The following is a 5,000-nucleotide window of genomic DNA, read 5'->3' on the forward strand; positions in this document are numbered from 1 at the left end:
ACAGATTAAGCGGGGTCCTCATCCCGGTTGGAGGACATATCTCTTCCTTCATCATGATGCCAGCCTAGCTTTCGGCCCAAAATCCAAGGTAAGCATGGCAAAAGTCTGGAGATGCCGGGGATTGAACCCGGGGCCTCATACATGCAAAGCATGCGCTCTACCACTGAGCTACATCCCCACTTCTGCAAGGTTTGACTGTATGATTGGAAACCCTGCATTGAACCGACGGCCACATCACCCCATTCGACTCTGCAGTATACAATGTCAGTCAGGAAAATCCTTCAGCCTTGTACCTGGATGATCTTCATGGTCTTATGTACAGATGCCTATATACAGCCTTCTTAGCGCAGTAGGCAGCGCGTCAGTCTCATAATCTGAAGGTCCTGAGTTCGTTCCTCAGAGAGGGCATTTATTTCCTTCTTTTGGAATGCAAAATTCTCCGATTTTCTTGAAATGCGCAAACTATGCCTAGTTCAAAGATTTTTCCAAAGCAAATGTCTGACTATTTAAGTGGGGCTCTCACCCCAACTGCATGACAAACTTCTTCTTTCTGCATGATGGCAGGCTAGCCTTCTGGAAAAAAGCCAAGATAAGGAACAGAGGCTCCTGGAGATGCCGGGGATTGAACCCGGGACCTCATACATGCGAAGCATGCGCTCTACCACTGAGCTACATCCCCACTTTTGCCCTCGAGCTGTTTGATGGATGCAAGGAATCCCTGAAACCCAGGGACTGCAAAGTCTCGATCATAATCAATGGAAGGTATTGTTTGAATAAAAGTGAAAGATATGGAAATCGAAGCAAAAAATCCTTCGAGCCGGATTTGAACCAGCGACCTAAGGATGTCTGACTTTATGCTACAGTCCTCCGCTCTACCAACTGAGCTATCGAAGGAGTGGCTGAAGTATCTTTCAGCGCTGTAATTATCTCTCGCTCAAGAAAGGTTGTGGGGGTGGGGATCAGGAGCAGATCGATGAAAATCATGAACATTACCTGCAGCTCCCTCTCAAAGTCACCAGTTCTTAGAGCACACTGTAAGGTACGTCTTATCACCCCAAAGGAGGATTTCAGACCAAAGTTCATGTTCTGTCTTGGCTTGGGGATAAGCAGGGGTGCTCCAAATTTCAATTTTACAGAAAGGAAAGGAACTTTGATACAAAGACCTTGGGCAGCATTGGTGGCAAATGGATGGCTGCGCGGAACCATGAAAGAAATGACAGAAAGTTATGGGAGTCATTACTACGCACCCAGCATCAAGAACGTGCATTTTGGATGCATTTTCAAAAGGAAAGAGAACGGAAAAATCTGTAGATTGAAGGTGATTGAGATAAACAAAATATTCCGTTTTTCTAAAAGCTACTGTAAAGAGTCTCTGGTTTAGAAGAAGAACCCTTACCAATGATCAAGAGAGATGCGACAGATTTCTATCATCAAAGCATTATGGTTGTCAAGATGAATCATCACTTTGATGTCTTCAACAAGTAGGATTCTTTTGATCTATAATCATCAAAAATGAGATAGCCCCATTTCATGGGATTTTTCAAGGCAAACGTCTGACAGATTAAGCGGGGTCCTCATCCCGGTTGGAGGACATATCTCTTCCTTCATCATGATGCCAGCCTAGCTTTCGGCCCAAAATCCAAGGTAAGCATGGCAAAAGTCTGGAGATGCCGGGGATTGAACCCGGGGCCTCATACATGCAAAGCATGCGCTCTACCACTGAGCTACATCCCCACTTCTGCAAGGTTTGACTGTATGATTGGAAACCCTGCATTGAACCGACGGCCACATCACCCCATTCGACTCTGCAGTATACAATGTCAGTCAGGAAAATCCTTCAGCCTTGTACCTGGATGATCTTCATGGTCTTATGTACAGATGCCTATATACAGTCTTCTTAGCGCAGTAGGCAGCGCGTCAGTCTCATAATCTGAAGGTCCTGAGTTCGATCCTCAGAGAGGGCATTTATTTCCTTCTTTTGGAATGCAAAATTCTCCGATTTTCTTGAAATGCGCAAACTATGCCTAGTTCAAAGATTTTTCCAAAGCAAATGTCTGACTATTTAAGTGGGGCTCTCACCCCAACTGCATGACAAACTTCTTCTTTCTGCATGATGGCAGGCTAGCCTTCTGGAAAAAAGCCAAGATAAGGAACAGAGGCTCCTGGAGATGCCGGGGATTGAACCCGGGACCTCATACATGCGAAGCATGCGCTCTACCACTGAGCTACATCCCCACTTTTGCCCTCGAGCTGTTTGATGGATGCAAGGAATCCCTGAAACCCAGGGACTGCAAAGTCTCGATCATAATCAATGGAAGGTATTGTTTGAATAAAAGTGAAAGATATGGAAATCGAAGCAAAAAATCCTTCGAGCCGGATTTGAACCAGCGACCTAAGGATGTCTGACTTTATGCTACAGTCCTCCGCTCTACCAACTGAGCTATCGAAGGAGTGGCTGAAGTATCTTTCAGCGCTGTAATTATCTCTCGCTCAAGAAAGGTTGTGGGGGTGGGGATCAGGAGCAGATCGATGAAAATCATGAACATTACCTGCAGCTCCCTCTCAAAGTCACCAGTTCTTAGAGCACACTGTAAGGTACGTCTTATCACCCCAAAGGAGGATTTCAGACCAAAGTTCATGTTCTGTCTTGGCTTGGGGATAAGCAGGGGTGCTCCAAATTTCAATTTTACAGAAAGGAAAGGAACTTTGATACAAAGACCTTGGGCAGCATTGGTGGCAAATGGATGGCTGCGCGGAACCATGAAAGAAATGACAGAAAGTTATGGGAGTCATTACTACGCACCCAGCATCAAGAACGTGCATTTTGGATGCATTTTCAAAAGGAAAGAGAACGGAAAAATCTGTAGATTGAAGGTGATTGAGATAAACAAAATATTCCGTTTTTCTAAAAGCTACTGTAAAGAGTCTCTGGTTTAGAAGAAGAACCCTTACCAATGATCAAGAGAGATGCGACAGATTTCTATCATCAAAGCATTATGGTTGTCAAGATGAATCATCACTTTGATGTCTTCAACAAGTAGGATTCTTTTGATCTATAATCATCAAAAATGAGATAGCCCCATTTCATGGGATTTTTCAAGGCAAACGTCTGACAGATTAAGCGGGGTCCTCATCCCGGTTGGAGGACATATCTCTTCCTTCATCATGATGCCAGCCTAGCTTTCGGCCCAAAATCCAAGGTAAGCATGGCAAAAGTCTGGAGATGCCGGGGATTGAACCCGGGGCCTCATACATGCAAAGCATGCGCTCTACCACTGAGCTACATCCCCACTTCTGCAAGGTTTGACTGTATGATTGGAAACCCTGCATTGAACCGACGGCCACATCACCCCATTCGACTCTGCAGTATACAATGTCAGTCAGGAAAATCCTTCAGCCTTGTACCTGGATGATCTTCATGGTCTTATGTACAGATGCCTATATACAGTCTTCTTAGCGCAGTAGGCAGCGCGTCAGTCTCATAATCTGAAGGTCCTGAGTTCGATCCTCAGAGAGGGCATTTATTTCCTTCTTTTGGAATGCAAAATTCTCCGATTTTCTTGAAATGCGCAAACTATGCCTAGTTCAAAGATTTTTCCAAAGCAAATGTCTGACTATTTAAGTGGGGCTCTCACCCCAACTGCATGACAAACTTCTTCTTTCTGCATGATGGCAGGCTAGCCTTCTGGAAAAAAGCCAAGATAAGGAACAGAGGCTCCTGGAGATGCCGGGGATTGAACCCGGGACCTCATACATGCGAAGCATGCGCTCTACCACTGAGCTACATCCCCACTTTTGCCCTCGAGCTGTTTGATGGATGCAAGGAATCCCTGAAACCCAGGGACTGCAAAGTCTCGATCATAATCAATGGAAGGTATTGTTTGAATAAAAGTGAAAGATATGGAAATCGAAGCAAAAAATCCTTCGAGCCGGATTTGAACCAGCGACCTAAGGATGTCTGACTTTATGCTACAGTCCTCCGCTCTACCAACTGAGCTATCGAAGGAGTGGCTGAAGTATCTTTCAGCGCTGTAATTATCTCTCGCTCAAGAAAGGTTGTGGGGGTGGGGATCAGGAGCAGATCGATGAAAATCATGAACATTACCTGCAGCTCCCTCTCAAAGTCACCAGTTCTTAGAGCACACTGTAAGGTACGTCTTATCACCCCAAAGGAGGATTTCAGACCAAAGTTCATGTTCTGTCTTGGCTTGGGGATAAGCAGGGGTGCTCCAAATTTCAATTTTACAGAAAGGAAAGGAACTTTGATACAAAGACCTTGGGCAGCATTGGTGGCAAATGGATGGCTGCGCGGAACCATGAAAGAAATGACAGAAAGTTATGGGAGTCATTACTACGCACCCAGCATCAAGAACGTGCATTTTGGATGCATTTTCAAAAGGAAAGAGAACGGAAAAATCTGTAGATTGAAGGTGATTGAGATAAACAAAATATTCCGTTTTTCTAAAAGCTACTGTAAAGAGTCTCTGGTTTAGAAGAAGAACCCTTACCAATGATCAAGAGAGATGCGACAGATTTCTATCATCAAAGCATTATGGTTGTCAAGATGAATCATCACTTTGATGTCTTCAACAAGTAGGATTCTTTTGATCTATAATCATCAAAAATGAGATAGCCCCATTTCATGGGATTTTTCAAGGCAAACGTCTGACAGATTAAGCGGGGTCCTCATCCCGGTTGGAGGACATATCTCTTCCTTCATCATGATGCCAGCCTAGCTTTCGGCCCAAAATCCAAGGTAAGCATGGCAAAAGTCTGGAGATGCCGGGGATTGAACCCGGGGCCTCATACATGCAAAGCATGCGCTCTACCACTGAGCTACATCCCCACTTCTGCAAGGTTTGACTGTATGATTGGAAACCCTGCATTGAACCGACGGCCACATCACCCCATTCGACTCTGCAGTATACAATGTCAGTCAGGAAAATCCTTCAGCCTTGTACCTGGATGATCTTCATGGTCTTATGTACAGATGCCTATAT

General features: G+C 44.9%; 10 non-coding genes across 10 annotated transcripts; all 10 read right to left on the reverse strand.

Annotated features, from left to right (window-relative positions):
• Nucleotides 1-106: 106 nt before the first annotated feature.
• On the reverse strand, nucleotides 107-178 carry TRNAA-UGC (transfer RNA alanine (anticodon UGC)). The gene has a single exon. It is a non-coding gene; the product is annotated as a tRNA-Ala (tRNA).
• Nucleotides 179-607: 429 nt separating this feature from the next.
• TRNAA-CGC (transfer RNA alanine (anticodon CGC)) lies at nucleotides 608-679 on the reverse strand. The gene has a single exon. It is a non-coding gene; the product is annotated as a tRNA-Ala (tRNA).
• Nucleotides 680-808: 129 nt separating this feature from the next.
• Nucleotides 809-894, reverse strand: TRNAY-GUA (transfer RNA tyrosine (anticodon GUA)). Its single transcript is given in 2 exon segments — nucleotides 809-844; nucleotides 858-894. It is a non-coding gene; the product is annotated as a tRNA-Tyr (tRNA).
• A 768-nt stretch (nucleotides 895-1,662) lies between these two features.
• TRNAA-UGC (transfer RNA alanine (anticodon UGC)) lies at nucleotides 1,663-1,734 on the reverse strand. Its single transcript has one exon. It is a non-coding gene; the product is annotated as a tRNA-Ala (tRNA).
• Nucleotides 1,735-2,163: 429 nt separating this feature from the next.
• TRNAA-CGC (transfer RNA alanine (anticodon CGC)) lies at nucleotides 2,164-2,235 on the reverse strand. Its single transcript has one exon. It is a non-coding gene; the product is annotated as a tRNA-Ala (tRNA).
• A 129-nt stretch (nucleotides 2,236-2,364) lies between these two features.
• TRNAY-GUA (transfer RNA tyrosine (anticodon GUA)) lies at nucleotides 2,365-2,450 on the reverse strand. Its single transcript is given in 2 exon segments — nucleotides 2,365-2,400; nucleotides 2,414-2,450. It is a non-coding gene; the product is annotated as a tRNA-Tyr (tRNA).
• A 768-nt stretch (nucleotides 2,451-3,218) lies between these two features.
• On the reverse strand, nucleotides 3,219-3,290 carry TRNAA-UGC (transfer RNA alanine (anticodon UGC)). Its single transcript has one exon. It is a non-coding gene; the product is annotated as a tRNA-Ala (tRNA).
• Nucleotides 3,291-3,719: 429 nt separating this feature from the next.
• Nucleotides 3,720-3,791, reverse strand: TRNAA-CGC (transfer RNA alanine (anticodon CGC)). The gene has a single exon. It is a non-coding gene; the product is annotated as a tRNA-Ala (tRNA).
• A 129-nt stretch (nucleotides 3,792-3,920) lies between these two features.
• Nucleotides 3,921-4,006, reverse strand: TRNAY-GUA (transfer RNA tyrosine (anticodon GUA)). The gene is given in 2 exon segments: nucleotides 3,921-3,956; nucleotides 3,970-4,006. It is a non-coding gene; the product is annotated as a tRNA-Tyr (tRNA).
• A 768-nt stretch (nucleotides 4,007-4,774) lies between these two features.
• On the reverse strand, nucleotides 4,775-4,846 carry TRNAA-UGC (transfer RNA alanine (anticodon UGC)). Its single transcript has one exon. It is a non-coding gene; the product is annotated as a tRNA-Ala (tRNA).
• Between the last annotated feature and the right edge of the window lie 154 nt (nucleotides 4,847-5,000).

Source organism: Triturus cristatus, chromosome 4_1, assembly GCF_964204655.1.
Source record: "Triturus cristatus chromosome 4_1, aTriCri1.1, whole genome shotgun sequence".
Classification (NCBI taxonomy): domain Eukaryota; kingdom Metazoa; phylum Chordata; class Amphibia; order Caudata; family Salamandridae; genus Triturus; species Triturus cristatus.